Genomic DNA, 10,028 nt, shown 5'->3' on the forward strand with positions numbered 1-10,028 from the left:
GACAGTTACCCAAAAGCACCCTCGACACATTTTGTTACCCAGAAGGCATTAGCGGCTACACCCAGAATTCCAATGGGCAGAGGGGACTGCGGGAACTGTGGGATAGCTGACCACAGTGCACCGCTTCGAATGTCGACGCTTTCACCGTTAGTGTGGACTCACAAAGTCGAATTACTGTCCTTAGTGTGGACACACACATTCGACTTTGCAATATCGATTCCAAAAATTCGATGCAAGTAAAATCGAACTACTCTCGTAGTGTAGACAAGGCCTCAGTCAGTGTGGGGTATACACCCAATAACACCCTATTGCAGGTTCTCAAGCTGGGGGTGGGGGGGGGGGCAATTCCCCGTGGGGGATTAAAGACAGATTTCAGGGGACTATAGTCCTCCCTCACCCTCCCATGTGTTTATTGCCCCTTCTGTGTTGCTAGGTGGGATGGGAAGTCTCTAAACATATAGCATGAGTGTGGGGGGACACTTTTCTGTTGGAGCATAGGGTTCCAGGACAGCAACATTTATATTCTTTTTTCCTTCCTGGACTGCTGTGTGTAACAATATTTTCTTCTAATGCAATCGCTGGGCTGGAGACGGATATTTGTTTTCATCTGTGTACACAGTGCTGTCTTCATTGATCTGTAAATTGCTCCAAAAGAATAAATATGATTTTAAAATATTGCTTTTATAAATCACAACATGTTTTATACATTTTCCAAATAGTATTTGCTTTTAGAGTTTCCTCCTCTGAACTTCTACTCAATGATGCTTCAGAGAACATCTCAAGGAGGCCATCAGCCCATAAATGCATTATAATCCTTAGGCTACTGCAGGGAGTACAGAAGTTCTGAGTTCTAGTCCCAGTTCTGCCACTAAGTCAGGGGTGGGCAAACTTTTTGGCCTGAGGGCCACAGCAGGGTTTCAAAACTGTATGGAGGGCTGGGTAGGGAAGGCCGTGCCTCCCCAAACAGCCTGGCCCCCACCTCCCCCCAGTTCCCTTGTCCCCTGACTGCCCCCTCTTGGGACTCCCTGCCCCTAACTGCCCTCCCCCCCCCCGGGACCCTACCCAATATCCAACTCCCCCTGCTCCCTGTCCCCTGACTGCCCCAACCCCTATCCAACCCCCACCCCCTGCCAGGCCCCCCAGGACTCCCACGCCTATCCAACCGCTCCCTGTTGCCCCGGGATCCTCTGCCCCTTATCCAGCCCCCCTGCTCCCCACCCCCTTACCATGTCGTTTAGAGTGCCAGGACTGGCAGCCACACTGCCCGGCCAGAGCCAGCCATGCTGCCCAACAGGAGCTTGGAGCCCCACCATCCAGAGCACTGGCGGCTTGGCGAGCTGAGCTGGGGGGGCGGGGGGAGAAGAAGAAGAGAGACAGCAGGGGAGGGGCTAGCCTCCCCAGCCAGGAGCTCAAGGGCCAGGCAGGATGGTCCCACAGGCCAGATGTGGCCCACAGGCTGTAGTTTGCCCACCTCTGCACTAAGTCATTAATTGAGCTTGGGCCAGTTGCTAACTTCTGTATGACTCAGTTCCCCCCTCCCCCCTTGTAAAATGGGGATACTAATACTGCTCTGCCACATGATGGGAGGGAGTTTACAAGGCTTAATTCTTCAATGTTTGGTAAGGACTTTGAGATCCTCAGATGAAAAGCGTTAAGAGTTATTGCCTACAAGGATCCTGCGGTCTATGCCAGCATAAATGCAAACAAGGGGGCCATATTTTGAAAGCTACAATGCCTTTGCAGCACAGCAGGAGAATGCCAAATCAGCCTGTTTGGAACGAAGTCTAGCCTTTGTGTGTGTCTGTTTGACCGAGGAGAACATTAGTTTGAAGGTGTAACTTCGCTTACACCTTCAGTGTGAACTGAAGTGTGTACGTGTGGAATAATCCACGTAGCTGTTTCACATTGGTCTCCTTTAATTTACCTGTAATACTCGGTTAGTTTTGGGGATTAGGCTGTGCCTGAAACCATCTGTAACATCTAAGTCGTTCTTCCATATCCACATGAATAGGTGTGATCATCCCATTTTCTGTCTGTCAAGCATTTGAGGGCTTTGAACAGGCAACTAATTAAAAAACAAAACACCAATACAGCAAGCACAGTTTGGTCAGATGAGTAAGAGGGGATATGATAGTCATTTGCATAAAGACAGATGTGAATCCCAAGGGCCAGACTGTTCCGAAATTCATGGGTGAATCTCAGTCCCTCTGTAGGCAGGGACATCACCTCACTGGCCCTGTGGAGGGATCTCTGGGTGGCATGGGCTCCATGCAGCAGGAGGGAATAGAGTTGGGGCAGGTTCCAGAGGGAAGCCCCTCATCCTCCCTCAAAAGCAATTGAATACAGCCCCAGGCTGGATGAACATTTCTGCACATCTGCCCTGCAGGAAACCCACCCACCTGCCAACATCAAGAGCCACTGCAGCCAGGTGAGAGGCCTTGGTATTATGGCTCCAACGGAGTCATGCCACCTGGGAACAGAGGTACCACTGTGGACCAGAGCCACTTCTGGGGTAGAGAGCCTCCACATGGGCTCTCCTGGGATCTGCCAGGTTTGTGGGCTATTTTTCAGTGGAAAGGGAGGGACAAACCCTGCCTCCTGGTGGGACAATGAGGCTACCAAGCGATCATAACTGACATTTCTCAATAAAAAAAGTCTCCTCCTGTGGCACTCCACAACGGGGCAATCTGGCCCCAAGGAGAGAGGAGCTGTTTAGGCAGTGCTACAGAGAACAGGAGGAGAAGAGTAAGATAAATAGCAAGTTAGAAATCCTACTAGCTGATCCTGCACCACTGAAATTGGTGGTAATTTTGCCAATAACCTCAATAGGAGTAATATCAAGCACTGAAATTGTGTAGTCATCTCCAAAGGTGGCAACAGGGACAGCCCAACCATGGACTGGCTAACCTAAAAATCCACCTCCCTTTTCTCCAATTGTATTACTATATACCCACACATCCCCTAAGTTTTCTAAAGTACTGTGCAACTGCCAGCATACTAAGGGCTGGTCTACACTTGGGGGGGGGGGGGGGGGAAAATCGATCCAAGATACGCAACTTCAGCTACGCTATTGTCGAAGTATCTTGGATCAAATTACCTGGGGTCCAGACAGTGCGGGATTGACAGCCGCGGCTCCCCCGTCGACTGTGCTACCGCCGCTCGCTCTGGTGGAGTTCCGGAGTTGATGGTGAGTGCGTTTGGGGATCGATATATCGCGTCTTGTTAAGACGCGATATATCGATCCCGGATAAATAGATTGCTACCCACCGATACGGTGGGTAGTGAAGACGTACCCTAAGGCTTAAACATCCACCCTACTGCTTAGCAGAGCTAGAACATGAAAACGTGCGTAGCTCTTTCCCCTCAAGTAGGTATTGTGCAGAGCTAATTTCTTCTCTGCAGTTTAGGTTAATGCCACATAGATTTTCTGATACTCTGACCTCTTTGCGTCTGCCTATTTGACATTTTTTACAGGTTTTGCTCAATGTTTACACTTTACTTTCAATGTTGTTGTTTTCCTGGGTCCTATGCAAATCAACTTAGGGAGCGGATATATTTCAGGACTGACGTCTGTGGACAAGATCAGCCTCGCATCACTCTTAATATGAGCCCTAGCTAAGCTTGAAGAGTGGGTATAAATAGTCTCTCAAGATTCCCACTCTGCAACGTGCCCATTAAAGATACTATCTAAAAGCTTTCAAATCAGTGTATTTTAATGTACTAGTACATCCAGACCAACCACATTAAGAAAACATTAAGGTTGCAAAATGGAGTACTCAAAAGTTAGGAAACACCAGAACTAAAGGTGCCTGTGCATCCTGAATTCAAGCCCCTTCTCATAATCCATATGCACATTGTATTTACTTACATTGATCACACTCCTTTTTCCACAGGTCTCCTGCCTCAGTCAGTGCACAGGATGGACAGGACTCAGCGAACGGGCAGCTGTCCAATACTTTTTATCCTCATTCAGTGTGAGGCCCCAGGACTATTGTCCACACATCTAAATCCTGCTCTGAATGCAGAACTATTGATTTTCTTGTGGGCTTTTAGATGGCACTCATCACTAGAGTGTGCAAACATTAATGTGCTGCAAACATTAATGATCTTACCCTCAACCCCCATTTTATAAACAGATGCGGGAACTGAGGCACAGAGAGATTAGGGCTAACTTTGTCAAAAGTATCCACTGACTTTGGGTGCCCAGGGCCTGATTTTTCAGAGTACTTAGTATTTCCATAGCACTGTAGATGTTCAAAGCACAGCTTCTACCTCCTATGGATTTCAGCTGCAGCTGAGAGCACTCACACTTCAGACCCTAAGGAGGTCACGTTGGGCACCCAGCAGATGAAGAACACAGTTAGTGATCAGCTGAACATTTTGACTTTTCCAGCACCACATAGGACCTCTGTGGCAGAGGCAGGGACAGAATCCAGTTCTCCAGGGCAGTACTGAACTGCTTTACCCATTAGACCACCTTTTCTCTTCATTCAATTCTCGGCTTCATTCACTTCACATCTCCCAGATCCCATCCTTGCCCTTCACTTATTTCTTTCTTTTTCTACAGCTCCTACCCATTACCCTTCTTAGCTCCTGTCCTGACACCTAGCTCCTGCCCCCCCACAACACAACTACCTCAGTCCCTCTTCCCACAATTCCTGCCTTTCCCACCCCCACCCAGTCTTCACCCCACCAAATTCCAGTCATACTGTGTACTCCTCCTCCATGCTGTCTGGTGGCCAACAGCAGGGACTTGGAGAGCACAGGAGAGGCATGGATAAGCATGCTCCGTTGGATGGTGCTTGCACAGTCTAGTCAGCACTGCAGGTAGGAACTGTGTGGGGATGGAGCATGCTCAGTCATTCTGTGGGGAGGGCACATGTGCAGTCTGGTTGGCACATAGGATTTGAGAGGGGACAGGGTGTGCTTAGTGCAGATAGAGTCTTTCCAGAACAAGTCAGCCTGAAGCAGACATCCAGCTTGGCAAATTTCAGCCCAAACAGTTGAAATTTGGCAGAGTTACAAACAACCTAAAAAGGTTCTTAAAAGAAAAAAAGTGTTATGCAACTTTAACTTATAGGCATCACTACCAGCTCTACCTAGAATATTTGCATATAAGACTTGAGCCAAACCTCATTACAGTTAATGGAAGCACTCCCTTTGACTTAAATGGGCAATGAATCAGGCCCAGAGCGTGATGTAGATAGGTGGCATCTTAAGCCTTTCTTTCCACACTCCACTAAAAATGCCTGAGAAACAACAGTCATCTAATATTCCTTAGTCACCCTGGTTGGAGCTCTCCATGGCCACCTCATTTGTGTGCATCTCCCTTCTTCCTTTAAGCTTTAGTGGACACATGGGCTGACAACTTTGTTGCTGTTGTATGTGCCAGGAATGTCAAGGAAAATGCCCTTTAGTTCTGTGTGCATGTAGCAACTACATACCTCCAGTGTGGCTTAGTGTGGTTCTTCAAAGGAGCTTCCAGGTCCCACTCTGCAGGAATCTAATCGGTGCCACTGGCATCTGAGGACTGGACTGCAAGAGGCAAATGAGAATGTACACTTCAGGCCAAGGCTAGAAAAGGAGCCAACTCGTCATCATATAAATTAGTTGTGACCCCTTTGGGAGGGTGTGACCCACAGACAGAGCCACTGCTCTAGTGATACTGTTCTCCTGCCACAGAACAAGCTGTGAAAGTCAAACTGCCCTGCTTAGAAAAGTGGCTTTAAAACCATTCCCAAAAGGGAAAGCAGGGGGGGGGGGGGTGAGGGGAAGAGAAGAGGCAGAGCGCACAGAGGCCCTCTTTCTACAGCCTTCTGTTGTAGAGACCAGAAAGTACAAAGCATGAAGTGGGATATTTTGCCAAAGAACAAACCTGAGGAACTTGCAGGGTTACTCAGAGGACTGAGTAAATGACTAACATCTTTACTTGTTTCCATTTAATTCTCTCAAGGCATCTTGGCAAGGTGCAGAGAAACTTTTATAATACAGAGGTTGTGATGCTGGGAAGTGGGGGCAGAAGTGACAGTAATACTGTCACAGGGGCACTCACTGCTAGGAGTGCCTCCTCCTGGCCACTCTAGGAATTAGCTTTTTCCAGGTCCAGGGCCCCCTTACACTTCATATCCTACTGCTGCCATGTCTCTGGGTGCCCCTTCTTTGTGACATGGCCCTCTGGCCTGGTCCCTATACATGTTTCCCCTTCCATGATACCAAAGTTTTTCAGGGAGATTATCCCAGGACATGTGCCACTTCCTCAGTGACTGGTAGGTGAACCAAGACCCAGCCTCTACTCCAGGTTCCAGCTCAGAGATCCACCCTCTACTCCAGGTTCCAGTTCAGGGACCCACTAGGCAGCAACCAAAGTCTGCACCCTCCTGAATCTTGCTACCTTTCCCCTGAGCCTTGCCTTACCTTCTGGCTCTCCCCACTCCCCTAAGGAGTAATTATAGGCTACTTACCTCTGCAGCCCCAAACACACCTCCCAGAGAGTGACTGCAGACTACTTCCCCTGAAACCTCCCCTCTATGGTCAACTTCCTGTCTTTATAAGCCCAGGCCAGCTCCTTCCTCCTCAGCTGGGCATCCTCACTCAGTTCAGGGACTACTTAAACCACCTGAGTCCCCTCAGCTGTGGCCTATCTGGTTAATTGGCCCCCTGCTTAGCCTACATTAACCCTTTCAGGGCAAGTGTGGAGTCAGGCCCGCCGACAGCAATTCCGGGCCCCAGGGCAGAACAGTCAATGGCTCTCCTAGAAAGGGATGGCTGAGTTTTACAACACTACTTTTTATCCTATTGATAACACATTATAACCCACTATGCGTAAGTTGTGGCATTGCTTGACCTAGTTAACTATTTTTTTTCAGTTACAGCACCAGTATTAAACATATTGTGAGCCTAAATATAAGCTGTAGAATTTGTTAATTTTGAATTATATATTTAAATTAAATAAATACATTATGGAATGAAATTAATGAATATATAAAACATTTAAAGAAGCACAAAGTAAGAAAACAACTGAAGTATCAAGTAGGCTAATTAACCACCTAATCGTGATTCATGTATAGTCTAAAGACAAGGAAAAAACTGCTGTACAGGATGCAACTGAATATGGCCAACAAAGTTAAAATATACAATAATAAAGCAAATATTTTAAAAGATTAAAAAATATATACTCACATAATGTCTGAATGTGGAAGGGGTCCTGAAATGCTCCGAGAGGCCAAGGGGATGAATGTCTCTGACCCAGGCTTTATCTCCTGGCCGGCCTCAGACCTGCTCCCAGCGGGAATGCACGGCCCATTGGAGGACACTTGGCCATTGCACAGCTGTGACATCAGAGGTGGGGATCCCAGGGGTGGGAAGCACCTGCTGGTGCCCCCACGAGCCACACCCCCCCTCCGGGCTCAGATCCCAGCGCAGGCTGCAGGAAAACAGGAGGGCAATGTATTGAACCCCCAGTCACTGAGGAACCCGTGTGGGCAGCTGGCAGAGCAAAGGAGCTTCAGCCCTGGCCCCGCACCCCAAGGGAGCCAGGCTCCTCTCCAGCCTGCACTTGCTGCCCAGAGGACGGGCAGGACGTGAAGTCATGAACCAGAGCTAGTGCTCAGCTGATCGATCATGAGAGGGGCTCCCGGATGCCACTCGGATCCTTTTAAATTGCCAGGCCCCTGGGCAATTGACCCCTTTGCCCCCTCTTCCCTGGTCAGTGAGCCTGTGTATGGTGAACCCCCACACACAAAGATCTTGAACCTGACAAGCATTATCGGCTAGCAAGACAAGAGAAATTTGGAGCTGGAGATTGACTTGAGGAAATACGAAGATAATTTATTTACAGGGTATGGGTGAGGGAAGAGCTCTTAAAACTCTCTACAAGAGTCTAAACACCAAAGAGAAGTGGGAGGAATACTATATGTCCAATGGGCTATCACTAGGAGAACACCAGGGTGAACTGAAGCAAAGAGAAAATTTAGGGTGAATCTCAAGAAAGATTTCCAGACAGTGAGGTCTGTTAGGTTGTCAAACAATTTACCGAGGAGAGCCCCATTGCATCATTAATAATGAAAAAAAAAATCAGACTGAAGACATCACCAGAGAAGCTAGAGAACAATTCTACATTGGCAGTGTGAAGATGCTTCTAGTAGAGGCCAATCTGAGTGAATTTTAACCATGAAGTTTAAATCTGGAGTCAAACTTCAGGAGTGCTTGGAACCAAGGTTTTGGTCTCCCCACCATCCAACCCAATCTCCAGGATATCAAGGGCAGGGAAGAAGTGGCTGCACTGGGGCCCCCCAAGTCTTGGGAAAAGTCAGATCAAACATGTTTTGGGTGTTTATACTAAAACAGGCAATGAAGGACCATGGAGTGTAACATTTTAACACTTTAGACTCACTGAGTCCGTTTTCAGGCGTTTGGGATTCCTATTTGCATGTTCACTCTGAGCAGATACATCACTAGAGACCAAGCTCTGAAGTACATTGTCAGACCTGGAGCTGGTCAAAAACAATTTGAAAAATGCATGAAAAATGTCAGTCATTTTCATCCTGCAAAGGCAAAACAGAGCCTTTTTGCAAAATAAATCCAATTTTTAAATTTTCCTTTCCCCCTATGTTCCCCACATTTTTCCAACGAGGGCAATAAAATCAGTGATGTCCAGGGTTTGGGATTCCTCCCCGCTTCTTCTTCCCTCCCCCTCCCCTTTCTCTCTATTTTTCCATTTGCCATTCTGTAATTTTTCAAAAGTTGAGGAAGTTTGAGGTCAGGGCCTATGACCTGGCAAAGGGGTGAAAGGTGAATTAGGGATCGGAGCAGAGCAGAGAGGGCTTCCTGCTCATTTCCAGTAAGTGGACCAGTGGTAGGAAAGAGAGCACAGGAGTTAGAAAGAGCCTCAAATTGTTCAGCTGGTTGGTTGATTTTATTTGGAAGATGAGAAATGAAAGTGCATGAAGAGAGAGGGTTACCACTTATTTTGAGCATCACCCATCACTATCATGACCATAACTGGTCGGGACCTCAGTCTGATGACTCATCCAGCTAAAGCCCTCCAACACATCACTACGCTGGGGTTTTCAGATTAGTACTGGCTCAAAGGAAAAGGCACCACCTATTGATCACCATCAGCACTTCATGAAACACCTAGCTATTTCTTGGAGAGTCACAAGCCAAACAGGCCTACCTCAACCCCACGTATCTAAGTGCTCATCAGATCTCACAAGCTAATATGTTAAGGAGTGCTAAAGAAACCTCTTTGCTAGATCTACAGCTCAAGTATGGCTTCAATTAAGAGGGAGCCTCTGGAGAAAATTTATCAAATAAACAGAGGAAGGAGTTAGTCAAATTAAAATAAAATGGTAAAGATCTGGTTTTGTAATCATTATTAAGCTACCATTCAAGCAGTACAGATCATCCAATTAAGATGGCTCCATGGATTGACAACGTTGGAGGTGAAAAGCATCTATGGTTGATTGGAAGAAGTGATACCATGTTGAAATCCAAATCCAGAGGAGCAATTATACAAAAACTCTTAGTAGGCAAGTTTTAGGGGAAACTTAAAAGCGAATTGTAAAAACAGCCTGACCAAACACGAGGCAGCAGTTTATAGAATATCAATTGCTATGCCTGGGGGACAAGATGAGAGAAACATGCCCAGAATATCAACAGCCCTGATAAAAAATAGTGAATTTCCCCAATGGATGCAGCAAGGTTACCAGCAACACAGCCAAATAAAAGGATTTACCCAGCCCCTTCCCTCGGGCAGAGGGAGGCGGTGAAGAAGACTCACATTCCAGAGGCCAGGGAGAGTTCAAGTAGGGGGGGTGGATTCTTGTTGAGTGTGTGCTTGAGGTTTGGTGCCTCATTTTCATAGCCACACACTATACTACCAAAAGGGGATCTGGCATCCCACCTTCCCAGAACTCAGTCTCTTCCTGGCTTTGGCTTGCGGAGAATTATTAGGCCCCATTTTAGGTTTTCCTGGGCAAGTTCCTCTCATGGGTTCGATGGCAAATGGCTGGGATCCACAGAGGGAC

The 10,028-nt window shown here is 47.4% G+C and overlaps 1 long non-coding RNA gene across 1 annotated transcript; it reads right to left on the minus strand.

Annotated features, from left to right (window-relative positions):
- Positions 1 to 319: 319 nt before the first annotated feature.
- Positions 320 to 6,575, minus strand: LOC135982063 (uncharacterized). The gene is made up of 4 exons (XR_010599270.1): positions 6,462 to 6,575; positions 5,445 to 5,535; positions 1,925 to 2,065; positions 320 to 645 (listed from the first exon to the last, which is right to left on the minus strand). It is a non-coding gene; the product is annotated as an uncharacterized LOC135982063 (long non-coding RNA).
- Positions 6,576 to 10,028: the final 3,453 nt, after the last annotated feature.

The sequence above is a fragment of the Chrysemys picta genome, chromosome 3, assembly GCF_011386835.1.
Source record: "Chrysemys picta bellii isolate R12L10 chromosome 3, ASM1138683v2, whole genome shotgun sequence".
NCBI classification, from domain to species: domain Eukaryota; kingdom Metazoa; phylum Chordata; order Testudines; family Emydidae; genus Chrysemys; species Chrysemys picta.